Consider the following 17,874-nt stretch of genomic DNA (forward strand, 5'->3'; position numbering starts at 1 on the left):
CCAGGGATCCCGCAAATGTACTTTTAGAATAGAAAAATGGTTAAGGTTCCCAGGTTTAGTAATTGATATGGGTATAAATGTGAATGTGAAGGAAAGCAGAATGATAGCAATACTAATTAAGAGGTGACCTTAGGAATAAGAGATCGGGGACCCCTGGATGGCTCAGAGGTTGAGTGTCTGCCTTTTGCTCAGGGCGTGATCCTGGAGCTCTGGGATCGAGTCTTACATCAGGCTCCCTGCATGGAGCCTGCTTCTCCCTCTGCCTATGTCTCTGCCTCTCTCTTTCTGTGTCTCTCATGAATAAATAAATAAAATCTTTTTTAAAAAAGAATAAGAGATGGTGTGTGGAAGGAATGAATTTGCTTCTGTGTCTATTGAATGGGAGGTATCTGTGGGATAGCCAGGTCAGTTACATAGACAGTAGATCATTTTACTAGCCTAGGATTTAGGTGAGATGTCTGAGATGGAGATGAAGAGCTAGTAGAATAAAGGAGCCATTCTTGCTCCATCGTCTGTAAACTGGGGCACCGATAAAATCCAGAGTAGTGATAACCGGGTTATTTGACTGGATTTGAACTATACTTGTTATAATAAACACTAGTTACGATTTTCGAAGACAGTGACTTAAAATCAATGGTGAATTATATTTTCATATATTATGATATATAAATATATCACATATAATGCATTATAACTGCATAGATATTGTTAATTATGGGTTTTATCAGAAATATTTCTTTAGCATTTTATTTATTTAGACTATTAGAAGTATATGATTATTTAGGCATATTAATTTATCAAATTGTTCCTTTAATTTTGGTGTCCCACACAGAAAATTCATGTTGTTAGAATGCCTACAATTCAGGTCAAAATGCATTTTCTTACATGAAGTTTCCATACATTCTTAATTCCAGAGAGAAAGAAGCTTTAGGGCATCCTTTTTATGAGGAAGGCTTGAAAAGATTTTCTAATTTAATGAAGTTGAAGAATCCAACCAGCAGAGGGCGCTAGCGCACATGCACTCAGTCTTCGCGAAGTTCCTTGTTATCAAGAAAACAGGGGAAGAGTCCTTTCTTAACAAGCACACTGGCAGAGCAATTGTTCTGGTTGAGTGTTGTGTTAGTGTCAGAACTCAGATATTTATGCCAGTAGTCCTTCTTTTGTGGAAGTTTGCATGTCTTTTAGCAAAGTGTACTTTGAATTGTATTTGAGGGCCAGCCACAGCACACTTGAGAGTCTGAAATAAAATGCCAAAATCTGAGCAGTCTGTAGTGGGAGGTCAAAGGCCATCTGTTACCTTAGTCCTGCTGACTAATTAAGGAGCTTTCGATCACATCTGATGAACAAGACCAGTTTTAATCTGATGTGGAAGGGACTTTACTTCAGTGAAACTAAAAGTCAAAGTGTTGAGCTCCTTTGTAATTGTAGCATTACTAATTAAATAAATGCCAAAATGTCCAAAACAATTATCTAATTGGAACTGAGGGCATTCTAAGAAAAAATTCTTATTAAGAAAAATTCTTAGATAATTTAGTACTAATAGTGTTACTATGGTATAATGCATAGATTATTTAAAGTATTCGTTTTCTATATATGTATCTGGCTTAGAAGTATTTAATGATCTTTTAAAAAATTCTATAGATATCTCAGATTTTCAAGGAATGCCATATTTCTTTTAAAACCATTTTAACAAACCTCATATTTTACATACATTTATATTTACATACATTTACACTTATGGTTATAATTTTTCTCATATTTCTCATTTAGCTAAGGCAGATAAAGAATACATTAATTTTTAAAGCACAGAGTGGCTCTTTAATGTGCAGAAATAATTGGCAACTGTATATTTTAGGCAATCACTTAATATTGACTTGTTTTTAATGATGGACACCCTTTTATATATATCTTTATAATCACACCATAATTTCTTGTTCTTGTAACACATAGCATGTTTTAAACTTATTTACAATTAAATATATATCTATGTAATTTCAGAAATGTTTACGTTTAAAAGTTGATATGAAATATATTTGCTTTTTATGTTTTAAAGAGATATTAATGCTGTCATTTCTACTTTATGATCCAACACAGTGAAAGTGTAGTAAACTGTTTAAAAACCTGTGGGAAGTTAATTTTAATGTGTAATAGTGTGAGGGGGTCCCATCTCTTGTCTTCATTCGATGAAGCTTATAACAATTTTATTTGCCAGAATGATGATTATTTAATAAAGTGACAAACTGTCCCACTGATAGGATACATTAATTTGCCTCTAAAGCTGTTCCTTGTCCTCCATAAAAAGGTGATAATTAGGTTTTCAGATTATAATAAAATAATCATGTCACTTATGTAGATGCTTGTTAAAATATATTTAATCTTCTATATAAACTTGAAACAATTAAAAGCTGTAAAATATTTTTCTATGTGAACTTTTAGGTGAGCACAGATTATACACCAACTTAATTTTAAGACAGTGTGACTCTGAAAAGGTAACAATTTGAAAAATAAAAAGTGATTGAGAAATATAAAAAGTGATTATCCTTTCAAGTAAAGCAGTGGTATTAGGCTGTGCTAGAACATCTACCTAATAAAATAGTACTCATTCATATACTGATTTAATTTCTTATTTTGTCTATACAGAGTGTGCAATTTAATCTTTGAAAAGTCACATAAAATCATTTTGTGCATGTATATTCACACCCTCAATTTCTAATATTGTGGCGAGCCTAAATTATTGTTAGATACTAAAATTATTACATTTCAATTTTAGCCTTATATTAACAATATTAACTAGATCCTACATCTGAAAGCCTAAAAAAGTATTCTATAGTGTTTGAATTTCCAACAGTGGAAACATTGTTTGTAAAAACAAGCCAGTAACTGACTTTTTAAAAAGACTCTTTCATTGCCTTGGGGTTGATGGTAGCACATTGTCTTAAAGTTATAAAGCCCAATCTTCTCTAGCTTTAAATAACCAAAGGTAATTTCCTCTTCTTCAGGTTTGCAGAGTATTAAAACTTCCCCGAATCTATTTCCTGAACCAAGTTGGAGAATGTTCAGTGCACATTCATTTAAAATATCTTTAAATGTTCAGACTCAATTACGTTTAACAGAATGGAGAATGTTTGGTGTAAATTTGAGTGCACAGCATGAATGGTTGGGTTTTAGTTAGAAAACATACAAAATTAGTTCCTGTGCAAAGGTAATCTCTAGAGAAATATACGTAACCAAGAAATCTCATCGAAGACCATTATATGAATTGAAAATGTCATGTACTTTCTTTGCACATGTTGTGTACAGAATTATGACATAAATGAAGTTATGGTAAGACATTGGTGAGATAAAAAAGAAATTTTTGTTGATAATATGCAAAAAAGGCACATCTGTTTTTATTCATTCTGCACTTATTTCTTTGAAGAAGCTTTTATACAGCTGTGAAAACCTAGGGAGTTTTGTACAAAACTATTTTGACAAATGTTCATGATTCCACACCAGTGAAATGCATTTTAATTTCATTCAGAATGTTCCAAGCTCTCTAGGACATAAACAGTAATAAAACTCATATTGAAGTTATTTCTGTGATTTTTAACTTTACTGTTCAAATGATACAAGCAAGTTTTTCTGGTCCTCATTAAGAAATGTAGAGAATTCTAAGCCGAGTTTACACAAGAAAAAGTACACTGATGATTTGGAAGTTTGGATCTTATATTGGGTTCCGTAAATAACTCAACCATGAAACACAATATGTCATACAAAATATACAAATTTTCAGTTCTATTTATGTCTGAGTTCTGATTCTGCTTCTTACCAGCTCTAAAACTTTGGGTAAATTATTTAGAATTTATGATCCTCTGTTTCATTACCTATAACAACAGAATAGTAACTACAAATTACTAGACTAGTTCTCAGGGTTGTTATAAGATTAAGTTAAATTTAATAATGCATATAATGTAGCTAATTTAATACCATTTCCTTTCGTTTTTATCCCCATCAGAATTTACTATCAAAACTATCATCTGACTCATGTTCATGAGGAACATTGATGTCATGATGCAGGGGTTCAGAAATTCTCTGGAATTTATTAGGAAGGCAGGTCAGAAATATTAAATAATTTGTAGAAAATGGGAAATGGAATTGGAAGTTTTTGAAAATTTTACTATTTAAGAGGTAATGCGTGTCTGATAATAATTGTTATGCTTCTTCCATGTAATGCAAAAGGTGTGTTATTAGTAAAAAGGGCACAGGATTTTGATTAGGAAGCCATCTTATAATTACTGGTTGTGGAAGTTACATCTTCTATAAATTGGAATGATTTTAGTCAGATAACTCACAGGGTTATTATGGCTAATGAGTATGATAATGTTTGTAAAGACACAGGCTGCCCAAGAATTGGCTCAAGACCGTTTTCCAGTCAAAATCGTGGTCAGGAAGAAAATACAGGTTTGATAGAGACACCCAGAGATTGTCGTAGAGTTAAGTGAATTTTTTAAATGAGAGTGTTTTTAAATCATACTTCACTTCCAAAAGGTACAGCAAAGTATAAACATTTCCCAGTGTTGTATAACAAGAGAGATAAGGGGTTTGAAAACCATGATGCACACACACCAACTCCAATCTTATGCTTCCTTTGTACAATCAGTCAGTCAGTAAAGATTTTTTGGAACACAGCCAAGCTTGTTGGCTTTTCTGCTCTCTTTGCCTGCCTTTTAACTACAAGGGCAGAGTTAAGCTGTGACAGAGACCATATATGATCTACATAGTCTAAGGTATTTACTCTCTGTATTTTTATATAGAAAGTTTACCCCTGCTACAGATGGAAATCTGTAACTATGAGAGAAAGTATTTAGAAGAGTGTAGATAGATTTCAGAGCATATGAAAGGAGTAGAAACTTCAAGTTCTGTAATATAGGGACGTATACAATAGATATAATTGAGAAATACAGTGGATCAGGAATTTTAGGAAAAATCTAATCTCACGTGTGTGAATCCTGAGTAATGTGGAGAAACTGAGCTTCTCTGCAAAATGTAATGCATTCTAGTTCAGACTCATAATGTGCTACACAAAACAGTGAACCAGGACAATATGTTAAATAGAAATTCTTGAGTAGACACTCTTGTAGCTGTGTCAGCTTTTCTTACTTGTTTGTTAGGAAAGGTGACACACACCAGAACTATGTAATCTGATCTTTGAAATGGCTGTAGGAATGATGAGATCACTTTCTGAAACCTGATCATCTCAATCTAAATCCAACCTGGTGACCCTGAGCAAGTGACTTAACTCTGCCTATGCCTCAGTTTCCTTCCGTGTAAAATGGCATAGCAGTAATTCCTACCCTAAAGTGTATAAAGGGATATATGAATTAATACATGTAAAGCTCAAAGAATAGTTCCTGACCTGTAGTAATCATATTATGTGTCTTTGTTCCTTCAATTTCCACATAATTTAGCTTATATTAGCTGTTTCATTTATATATTATAATAGCTTTAGCATATAGTGTGAGTTTAGTCAGTCTCATTTGATTCATTTTTGTCTTTATAGGGCTCTGATTTAAATTTACCTTCAAACAGATTTCTCTTTTGGACAAATGGAATCTTTAAGTCAAGAAATTGTATTATAGAATTATTTGTAAATAGTACTTATCCAAATGTTAGTTGCTATATAAATATTTCTTTGAGGTTTTAATAGATAAAGTAAAGCCTAAATATCTGGGTACTAAGTACTAATGCTTTTATGTACATTATTTTATGTGGTCTTGAGATGTGTAAGCACTGAAATGTATGCCATGCATGCTCTTTTCTATTTGGCAGGAAATATTGCAAGCATATTGATGATGATAATTAATATTTTCTAAACAGTCAAAAAACAGGTGTACCTTTCCAAATAAATCCACATAAATTTCAAAACAAACTTGTTGAATGACTTCGAAAAGAACTCAAAAAATAAAGTAGAAATTGTCTTGAAAAGCTTCAGATTAGGAATATTGTTAGAAATAATTATTATGTTAAATTTTTAACGATAAGAATTGTACTTTATTCATCTTTGTGCCTTCATTACTCACAAGAACCCAAAACACAGTAGACATTCAATACGTATCACATGAAAGGCATTTTAAACTTCTCTAGTTGTCTTTTGATGGAAGTTTAAATTATCTCTTTCATTTTTTATCTACTGTTTGTGGGCTAGAGTAATGGTAAGAGTAGCTAAGTTAATTCCACTTACTACATAAAACTTACTAGCCTTGGTAAGAAACACATTAATACAAGCAGTAAAATATAAGATAATTAAAAGTCAAACTTTGCAAAGGTGTGCTTTAATTTCTATGGTTGATCTTTTCTTGTTCTGGAGTTACCACTCTCACTGATGGAATAAACAACTGGTTTTGTCATTTAAAATACTTGCATCTTTTCCTTTTTTTTTTTTTTTTTTTTTACTTGCATCTTTTCCGATTTAAAAATCTTTTTATTTCATTTAACTACCAGTGTTTCCGTGTATCTTTATCTACTCATTGGCTTTGCCTTTACTCTCTTTCACAGAAAATCTTTGTGTACAAAGGGGATGGTACATTTTCCTTTAACATAGAGGAAGACACTGTCTCTGCTGTCTCTGCTGAAGTGTGACAGGAGTCGCATGGTCATTGGGCATCTTCCACTGGTACCCACTGCGGATACCCACCTGATATTTTGGGCATCTCTCTTATACTTGGTTCCAATGATTGTGGACCATTTAATTGTGTTTATTCTTAGTGTTCCACACTCAACCACCTACTTGTCCTGAGCCTATTTCATCCTATCTTGAGTCCCTGTTGTAATTCTGTAATTCTGAGTGCCTTTTTCACCATAATTAGGTCTATGTGTCCCTGCAAGGGCTTTTTTCAGATCCACTTGACTGGACATCTCCTTCAGCCATTGTTACTTCACTGCTCCCATGCCATATAAGACACAGAATTATGAAGACAGCTTTGTTCTTCTCAGTCACAGATAGGGTCTACCAGAGGTTACTCCTAGGATTCTTTGATTGCATTGCCCTGTTTGGATATTTTCCTTTTCCAACAGAAGAATGAGGAGGCCAATATATCTAATACCGTGTCTTCCTGTTTCCAGTATTGTGGTTCATATCTTCCCACCCACCACCTCCACCCAGAAACAGCAGGGATTTGCCCTTTTAGTTTGGGAGAAATCCCCCACTGTGCTTCCTTATTCTACAGCTTCAGTGTATTAATTCTTCTGTTCTCAGTCTTCTGGTACCTGTCTCTTGATCTGTAGATGCTTGCTGTGGAAATATAAAGAAAGGCCCTTTATTTTTCAGCGAGGCTGGACTTTTGCAAAAGTCAAAATGCATGTTTTCAGATTATTACCTGGCTAATGTCATCCCAATGATGATATGCATGTTGTTGATATAATTAGTATGGGTTTCATGAGCAACAGGATTCTGATATTAAGCAGGATGAGAATACATAGATTTATTATCTCAAAAATCAAAAGAAATTATCTCTGTCATATCTATTTTGCATAATGATAAAATGTGTTTCATTACATTTTTTTATTACATGAAATAGTTTATCAAAGTATCATAAGATCAGGGGTACCTGAGTGGCTCAGTCAGCTAAGCATCTACCTTTGGCTCAAGTCATGATCTTGGGGTCGTGGGATTGAGCCTTGTGTCAGGCTCCCTGCTAATTGAGAAGTCTTCTTCTCCCTCTTCCTGTGTTCTCCTTCCCCCCACTCATGCTCTCTCTCTCTGTTTCAAACAAATAAAAATCTTTAAAATATCATAAGATCAAAATTAGTTGTGGCCTAGAAAGTAATCTATAATGAACTTTGAAAATCAGAGTCTACTAATTTAAAAACAATTCACTACATTATTTACTTTCTACATTATAGTATGTTCATAAAGTATCTAATTAGATAGTTTCACTGAACATTCTCCATGAGAGTTTGGCACAAAACCCAAATCAGGATAACTAACTGGGTTGGCTAAACATTTTGATCCAAAAGTCACATACAAATTAAATGTTAATTCTCTTACTCTTTTGAAGCTGGTATTTTCTTAATCTGTCAAAAAGCTTACAAGAGTATGCTGTTACATTTAGGAAATGTAGATATTTTATGGGAGGTTAAATATTACTATAAGATATTTAGAAAATATCTAATCTTATGGATTTTTTAATGATAAAATATGTCAGTAGTGCTCAAGAAAGTGGATGTAGATATTATAGGCAATTGAAAGTAGTAGGTGGTTATTGTAGTTGGAATGACTCCCAGAGCAGATGGTTTTATAGGAGTTTTTGAAGGAGAAGAGCAAGGTGGCCTGCCTGGCGTATATTAACTTAGTGCCTGTTCCAAGTGTAGGGGGTGGTTGGAAGAATGTGTGATGTCTTGAGTGGGCGAATGATACAAACAGGCATAACTTCAAAATAACCTGGAATTTTTATCTCCAAAAGCTTACAGACAATTCACAAAGACAGAGTTTTGTCTGTAAGGAATCAGTAAAATGCAAAATTATACAAACAGAGAGCTAACACCACATAAAATAGAACTAAGCCAACCATGGCCAATATTTTCACATTTAGCAATTGTCTACTGCTCAACCACAAAAAAAAAAAAAAACAATAATTTCCTAATTAAGAAAAACTATACTAAAACTACTTCTGATTTTTAAAAGAATAAATTTCATCACGTGTTTAAAAGATGTGCCTTAAACCCTAATATTTTATATGTATATTGGTAGGCATAGATTCTTTAAAAATGATGTGGTTGAACTTATTGCATAGTCACTATAGTTAGTTTTAAGTTCAGGAAGGACTCCTGAGTCTAACCTATCCAATCTATTTCTTTCAGCCACCGTTCTGGTTTAAATAACATTACCTCATGGTCATACTGCTGAAAATTCTTCTAATTGAATTCCTTTCCCGGTCTTTTCAGTTCTTTAAACACATACATATGTTCTCAGTTTGATTTTCTTAAAATTTGATTTCGCTCATTCACTTGATAGTGTCATGAGTAAGAACACAGAATCTGGAAGCAGACTGCTTACATTTGATTCCCAGCTTTGCTACTTCCTTGTTGTGACCTTGGGCAGCTTATTTTACTTCTCAGTTTCTCAGCTCTCCAAGTATAAAAGGCTTGAGTAATAAAATTATCTACCTTAGAATGTTGTTATGAAGAATAAATTAGTTATTATTTGCAAAATATTTAAGCAGTGGTGGACGCATGCAGGTGAACTCTAAGTGTTTAAGTAATGGTCTTGATCATGCTCAGGAGACTTTAGGACTCCCTGTTACATAACAGAAAGTTCAGAATTCTTAGTCATTCAATCTTTTCAACCATCTGCCTCCCATTTTAGAGTCTTACCCTACTTTATGTCTAGAGGCACGTGTTCAGTTCAGTCAGTATTCTATTTGTTTTGTGCTTTCTTGCTTGCGTCTTTAACCCTTCATTTTCTGCAAACTAGGATGCTGATTGACATTCCATCTCTGAACCCCCAACCTATACATTCGATCATGCACAACTTTCAGAGTCCTCCTTTAATCTCTCCTTCCATGCAAAGTTTTCCTTTTTCAAATTTTTCCTACTTCGACTTCTCCAACACTATGAGCTTAAGCCATGTATGTAACATTATGTTATTGTTTCAGTAATTCATAATATCTCTCCCAAGGTGCTAAATTCTTAGCAAACATAGCAGCACCAAGCACCAGCACCCAGTATATGGACTTGAACACAAGAAGTGTTCAAGAATAAGTATATGATGAATGAGAAAATTAATGAGCACATAAGTAAATGCATGCATAAACTGGACTATCCATCAAAGGGATTTATTGTGGGTTTTTTGTTTTGTTTGGGGGGGGCATTTATAGTGGTTTAAAGAGACTGAAAGGTCTAAAGTTCTTGGAATACCAATGTCACTCTGTCAGGTTTTAGGTGATACCTCTAAAAATTGGATAAATAGTCTAAAATTCCCAATGAAAGCGCCAAATATTTGTCTCTTGAGATCACCAAAGTTAGGAAAATGTTCTAATATACAAAGAAGCTTATGAACAACTGGTGGGTTATAACTTTCTGATACCTAATGGGTGTGCTATGGAGAGGCAGCTATGGTAGCCATTATGTGATTGTCAAAGTAGGTATCTAGAAGAGTTTTCAGTGTTTCAGATCTGAGATTTACACATGTTGGTAGTTATACTTTTAGTATTCAGTGACTGAGAAAATATAAAATGATACAAAGTAATATGAATATACCAATGCTTCAAAATAAGTGCGTTTTATAATCTTACTCAAAAATAAGTGGTTTTGAAAATTATTAGTGTATATAAATGCAAAACAGTATTTCTACAGTTATCTTTCTGCATATACGAATTTGCAGGCCCATTATAATATATTGATGTCTCCTATCCACCCATGATCTGCATTTTGGAAGCTGTTGGAACCAAGCATGGTATTAATGGTGCCAAATTTATGAGCTTGTTTTTATATGAGCCTCTGTGTTCAAAGACAAAACTCTTACCCAGTACCCTAAGCCAACTACTTTAAATGTATGTCCCTAAATACAAATAGAGCAAATATTGATCTGGCTAAGAGAGACATTCAGAGATCTCAATGCATGGCATACAATTTGTTTTATTATATTTTGTAGGATTCATTATTTTTGAAAGTTTGATCATTTGTCAATATATAGTTGAATCATTTTTTTAACTTGCCATTTATGATAGCATTCAATTTCTGGCTGCATGCCATGTATTAAAGTAATATGTGGAATGTGTAAAAGCTAAGGAGGCAAGTTTCAGTTGAAGCAAACTATACCCTTTTATCCTATTATATCACTTTTAAGGAGTTATACAACAATGGGATAAAAAACTAAAAGTAAAACAATTTATCTAAGTTCTCAGGAAGGTTTAATAAGATTCTTAAAAGAGTTTATAAGGATTTGCAAATAACCATTCTAAAAGAAGACACATTCTACTTGAACGTAACTTTAGTTAAGTAGCTGCTTTTCAAAACACACAAAAAAAATTGTATGGTTCTTAGGTCCATTATTGATGGGACTTCCTACATGCCTTTTAGAGCACAAATTGATTTCAAAGGGAATTGCTTTCGTAAAATATGGGGAAACTCTATACATTGCATAAACAGAAGATTGCAAGAAGTGTTTGGAGAAACTGGTCATAATGTGAACGAAAGAGAGACTAAATGGCCAAGGAAGCCAATGAAACAAGTTTTCCTCATGTTACAAATTATAGTGATTGAAGTTTAACTCATCGGCAAAACAACACCTCTGAACAATTCTGTATAGATATTTTCTTCTGGTGGGATTTGGAGTTCTAGAGAATTACTTCAGCAAAATTAGTTGAGTTTCATGGAAGACAGCACTTTAGGATTTGCTTTTGGCAAATAATGATTTTTTTGGAGAAAAGTAAATAGCATTTTCATAGATGCCATTGTTTCTAAGAAATGTGAAACTTGTGGCTGGGTTTAGCATATGCATGTCATTAGGGACACATTTCTTTTTAAGATACAAGGTTCTTTTTATGATCCTTGGAAACAGTTTTTACTTGTTAAGATCAGAAAGGGTTTAATTAATCTTATAGTCATGATTAATTACAGCCGAAGTTCACCTTATGCATTTTAGCTTTATTTTGGGCTCCATTGTTATGGCCATCTTTCCATTATCTCCTTTCTTCTAGTTCTTATTCAAGTATAGAATAAGAATTTATATGTCCTAGTAAACATTTTTATATAATTTGGGAAAGTAAAAGGAAATAGAATCGACAAATTCGTAATAAAGTCTATTGCAAATTTTGGAGAATATTTCTATTTGTATTTTTTTCTAAGTATTGATCGACTTTGGCTTGATAATGATTATTAGTTTGATTTTGCACAAAATAATGCAATGGAATGTGGGCAGTCTTTGAGGTGAAATATCTAAAATATGAAAATAGAACAAATCAAAAGGTCAGACAGAGCCTTTTCTTCTTTACTTTCTTCAGTATTTGTCATCTTAGACAATATGGTAGTTTTGAATTATATATCATGACAAGGGGCCACAAAGAAAAGAAACAGCAAAAATAATGAAACAAGATAGGGAAAAGTTTAATTTAATTTCTTACAATTCTTTTCTCTGAAATATTTTTAAAGTGTTTAATGAGTTGATTTGAACTTAAACTGATTTTTGCATATACCTGAGGCATTAGCACATTTACCCAAATTTCTTTTTCACTAAGTATCTCTACACAATGGTCGTCTTCTAAAGGATGTTGCTAAAATTTGCCCTCACAAATTTTTCATTTGAATGTTTAATCAATTTTTGTTATTAACTTGATCATAATAACCTTTAAATCCTCATTTATCTTTGAATAATTACTTGCAAATAATCTTCTTAATGAAGATCCAATGTCGTTTACATGGTTGTATGAATGCAAAGTAAGGAATCATTTAGGGACTGACATGAATGACTGTTGGTAGTTACTTTTGTTTTCTATGATAGTATGTTTTGGATATTGAAATTATTCAGATGTATGATCCTATATGTTAGTCTTCTAAATTAAAATTTATTTTGTCTTTGTGTTTTATAATTTCTATGTCTCCATTTTACAACCAATATGTATGTATGCATTTTGATGTACTTTATAATATTTTTTTTTACTTTATAATATTTTAAACTCATTCAGAAGAGAAAAAAAGATAGATGCAGTCCTTTCCATCTATAACATAGAAAATATGGGACAAGATCTTTCATAAAAAAAAACATCATTTATAGAAACTATAATTTAGAAAAATAAAATTAACTTCTCTTCTTGATTTTTATTATTTTGATCCTAAAAAATACACCACTATGCGATTTTTTTAACACGGTAATAAAAGCTAGGATTTTTGTATAAGGTAACCATAATGACCAGAAAATATTCAGCTTTGGATTCTATATGCAAATAAAGGAACCATCATGATAGCTACTAAAAGAAGAATTAAAAATATACAAATGACAGAGGTGAGGAACCGTAGTGATACTGGTAGACAATCTAAAATATATTAAGAATTATTGCCATGCCTCTATCACTCATTAATTGGAAAAGAAGCATTTTTAATTTAGCAACCAAATAAGTGTAGTATTTCTCAACTGGCCACAGGGATAAGCAAATATATTCATTAGTGGTTCAGGGCATTTCAGTTATGATAGTATATTATTTATTATTTTTATGCCTTTGTCATGCCATTCTTAAGAACACAATATTCATAAGTTCATCTTCAAGTTACAGGGTTTCAAGTTTAATAATATTACCTATAATTATTTAAGGCATTTTACAACCTAATATGTACTATATCAAGACCTTTGCATGCATCACATGTATTTGTAAAGTGGGGGTAATAATAGACCTCCTTTATACTCTCCTGTAATGATGAAAATGTTTGATCAATACCAAATGCCTAAAGCCATGTTTAATGAATGTCCAAAGTTACCTGTTTTGTTGTTGTCATCATCATCATCAACGTTATTTTAGCACTTAATGCTACAGTATCTACTATCCAAATATTCCAGATTAAGAAACTGAAGATGAGGTGTCAAATCATTTCTAAAACTTGTAATTGTTGGATACCACATTTGAATTTTTATCTGTGTACCCTCAAAGTCCCTGCATTTGGCAACTATGCTATAACGTTAATGAACACACAGCGTCTCTTTTTGTCACACATACCATTGCTATAACATTAAATTATGATTGTCCTAAGAAGAATAATATGCCACTATTAAGTATACTGAGTAATACTAAAACTGGTAAATATCATATACAATCAAAATTTGACATGCAAAAATTAGAAGTTTTAGGGAAGAAAAATAAATAATACTCATACGACTTATTTTACAGATGACCAATCATTATTGTTAACAACCATTATTATAAAATTACTGCAGTTGTAGATATAAGAGGGATTTATAGAATTCAGGTAATGTTGGCAACATCATCCAACATGTATGTATGTGGAAAATGTATTTGCAATGAAAGTGACAATTTTTAAGATATATTTTAAGTATAAAGTATTATTTTCATATAAAATCCATTGTTTACATGTAAACTTTTCCAAAGTCAAAAATGCAAATAATTAAATGTGGTCTTTTATTGTTTGACATTATGGTGGACAGGTATTATGACAAACGTGAAAGCAAACATATATAAAACATATATAAAAATGTTGGATAAAATATAAATGCATGGCTATGGTGAAATGGTAAAATATAAAATCTGAATCATGGCTATGTTGCAAATTAGATGGAATTTCCTAGTCCCCATAAACTAAGAAGAAGAGGAAAGCTAAAGATGTAAATTTAGCTGGAAGCAAATATATAAAATTAATGTTTTTAGAAGGTTAAGTGTAAGAAAAATAAAAATTTGAGAAAAGAACATGATTATTTAGAAAAGTACTAATCAGGCTGGAAAACACCCAAATCTAAGGATTAATAAAATATTAGAACACAACTGAAATGAGTGTTAGTGAAATGGTAAAGCAACACATAAGAAAAAAGATTTTAAAAATGATAAGAAAAGCAGAGTACAGAAATATGTGATTGGATTCCAGAAGTAGATAATAAACAAAAAGTGAGAGAGCTCATATTGGAAATATGTGTATAAAAATTTTATAGAATTGACAACATAAATTCTGAATCAAGTAATCATAATAAATCCTATGCAGGAACACAACAACGAAGAAACAAAGAAACAAGCAAAACTTCTAGACTCGTTTTAGTAAAACTACAGAGGACTAGAGAGAGCAAGTTAAAGAGAAAGGTTGGGAGTCAGAGAGAAAGGATAGATAACCTTCAAAAGAGCACAACAAAAACAATTGAATTATTCAGCATCAACAACAGAAGTCCAAGTGCTAGAGAATGTATCCTCAAAGTTCTGAGAAGCATTTGTCAGCTCGTAATTTGAAAATGAGCTAATTTAAAATTTGGGGACCAAAAAGCAAAAGAAAATATGTTCTTATGAAAAGTAAGAGAGCTTACCTGCATTAAACCTTCACTTTGGGACATCCTGAAATTTATTTCTTCTCAGAATAAAAAAAATAACGTATAAGAAATGTGTTTAAAAGTAGATACATTAAAATAAGCGAGCTGAATAAATAAATAATGCCTAATTAAGAGGTAGACAATAAAGTATAATTCAAACGTTAGTTGAAAGAGAAATGATGCAATTCACAGGTTCTAAGTTGATTGTATGCCTCAGGACTAGGACCCTACTTTCAAACCACTGAAGGGAAAAATAAGGCAATAAATCTCAAGTGAGGCAAAGGAAAATAAGGCAGGATTTGTAAAAGGTCTATAGAAAAGGCAATAAATAGGGGAAGCACAAAATGAAGCATATCCAGCATATCATTTTGGATTAAATTTGACAGGTAGAAAACAGATGATTTGTTTATAGTTATAAAATTGACAATATGTAAATGATGCTATATTTTCAAGAATTATTATCATGTGATATTTTTATGCCAAAAATCAACAAATATCAATATTAATTATTCTGAGTAATAGACAGAAAAAATATAAAACCCTTATTTAGAAGTTCAGAATCATAGATAAAATTTACAGATCAAAGAAAAAAGTCATATGTATGTTAGAAAGAAAATACTTAGAAATAAAGTGTAATGGGGTGCTTGGGTGGCTCAGTCAGTTTTTTGCTCAGGTCATAATTCTGGAGTCCCATGATCAAGCCCCATTTTGAGCTCCCCTCTGAGCAGAGAGTCTGCTTCCCCCTCTCCCCTTCCCGTGCTTATGCTCTCTCTCTCTTTCTCTCTCAAATAAATAAATAAGAAATTTTAAAAATACATAAATAAAATGTAAAAAAACACTATATAAATTTTACGATAGAGTTGATAAATAGAGCTCTAAACATGAATTTTAGGGAAAGGAAATGCTAAAAAATTAGTAAGCCAATTAGTTAACTTAAAGATTAAAATAAAAGAAATTTGAAGAGATTTTAAAATACTTGTAAGCAATAATACTAAAGCAACATAATAAAACCTAAATTTGAGAGGATAAACAAAATTAAATATTTGCTTATTGAAATGATAGAAATTCCAGCAAGATAGGTCACAACAAATATGATAAAGAATTTTATGAATATAATTTGCAAATTATAATGCAGAAATCAAAACAATAAAAAAAGAATATAATAAAGAACTTTATTTCAATACATTTGAAAACTAGAACAATTTTCAAGAAAAAATAATTTAGAGGTGCCTGGGTGGCTCTGATAGTTAAGTCTCCAATTCTTGGTTTTTGCTCAGGTCATGATCTCTGGGTTGTGAGATTGATCCCTACCTGGGGCTCTGTGCTCAGTGAGGAGTCTACAAGAGATTCTTTCCTCTTTCCTCTTCCTCCCTGCTTATGCAGTTCTCTCATAAACAAACAAATAAATAAATAAATATTTAAAAATGCAATGTATAAGACTAAAAAAAGAAATGAAAAATTTATTGGGCAAAAATTATTGAAGACATTGAGTTAGTAGTTAAAAATTAATACATTCCTTTATTCACTAATTTTTTAAAGATAACTTTGAGCAAATACTAAAGGAAGAGTTAACTTAAACAGAGGTTATAAGAGAGGAAACCCGGGGGATCCCTGGGTGGCTCAGCAGTTGAGTGCCTGCCTTTGGCCCAGGGTGTGATCCTGGAGTCCTGGGATCAAGTCCCACATCGGGCTCCCTTCATGGAGCCTGCTTCTCCCTCTGCCTGTGTCTCTGCCTCTCTCTCTCTGTGTCTCTCATGAATAAATAAATAAAATCTTTGAACAAAAAAATAAAAGAGGAAACCCTTCCCACTCATTTTATGAAGTTTGAATTGATAAAAATATTCCAAAACAGAATGAGAAAAATTAAATCTAATTTCAAGTGTTAACATAGATGCAAAATTCTAAGGAAATCCTAGGAAATCAAATCCTGAGACATGTAAGTTTAAAAATATCTATTGCCTCACAACCAAGTTGGATTATCCCATTAATACAAGATAGCTCAAAATTAGCATATTTATTATAGAAGAGATATACCAAAAGAGAATATGTTTAGAAATAGTTTATTAAATTCCTCATTGAAATAAAAAAGGCAGTAAATGAAATTAAATATCTACTCATAATTAAAATTCTTAACATACTGTCAATAAAAATGAAGATGCATACAATTATTATTTCTCTAAAAATTATGTACTGGAAGTTATCACCAGAATAGAAGTAAAAAACATGAAGTGAAGCAAAATAAAATAAAATTCAGAAGGAAACTAGATTATCTTTATTTGTCATCTACGTGATTATATTGATAACACTAAATAATCTACATTCAAATTACTGGAAATAGCATAAGTCTCTTGATGCCAGGCAGGTTGAGTCCCCAAGAGGGAGGGCCTCAGGCCCACTGCCAAGAGTTTTCTTGGCTTTGTGCAGGAAAGAATTCATGAGCAAACCATTTAGAGAAAGGAACAGAGATTTATTAAGTATAGAAGTAAGAAAGGAGCTACTTCACAAAGTAGCAGTCTCTCTTCTCCAATGAGAAAGAGGACCAACCCTTTTGCCTCTAATGGGTTTTTTTAAGCTTTAAAAAAAAAAATTATTAGCTAACTGTGTAAGGAGTGGCTTATTCTTTAACTTTGGGTTTATCATTCACATTGGGCAATTAGTTTTTCCATTGTCTTAAGGTTGCGGAATTACCCACAGGGAGCAATTTTAAGAATGTCCAGCCTTTGTGACTGCCAAAGGGAATGGGGTCTTGTGATTTTCCATGAGGCAGATCTTGTAACTCTTTATAGGACCTGCTGACCTGTAGGTTAAGGGTCAGTCTAAAACCAAAAATAGCTTTACTTCAGTCAACTTGTCTCCCTGGTCTCCCTGACCTCCTGCCC

General features: G+C 32.3%; 1 protein-coding gene across 8 annotated transcripts in view; it reads left to right on the top strand.

Moving 5' to 3' along the window:
• Positions 1-17,874, top strand: part of DGKB (diacylglycerol kinase beta) — a 694,510-nt gene that overhangs the window by 402,335 nt on the left and 274,301 nt on the right. The window lies entirely within an intron of this gene.

The sequence above is a fragment of the Canis lupus genome, chromosome 18 (genome assembly GCF_048164855.1).
Source record: "Canis lupus baileyi chromosome 18, mCanLup2.hap1, whole genome shotgun sequence".
Taxonomy (NCBI): Eukaryota; Metazoa; Chordata; class Mammalia; order Carnivora; family Canidae; genus Canis; species Canis lupus.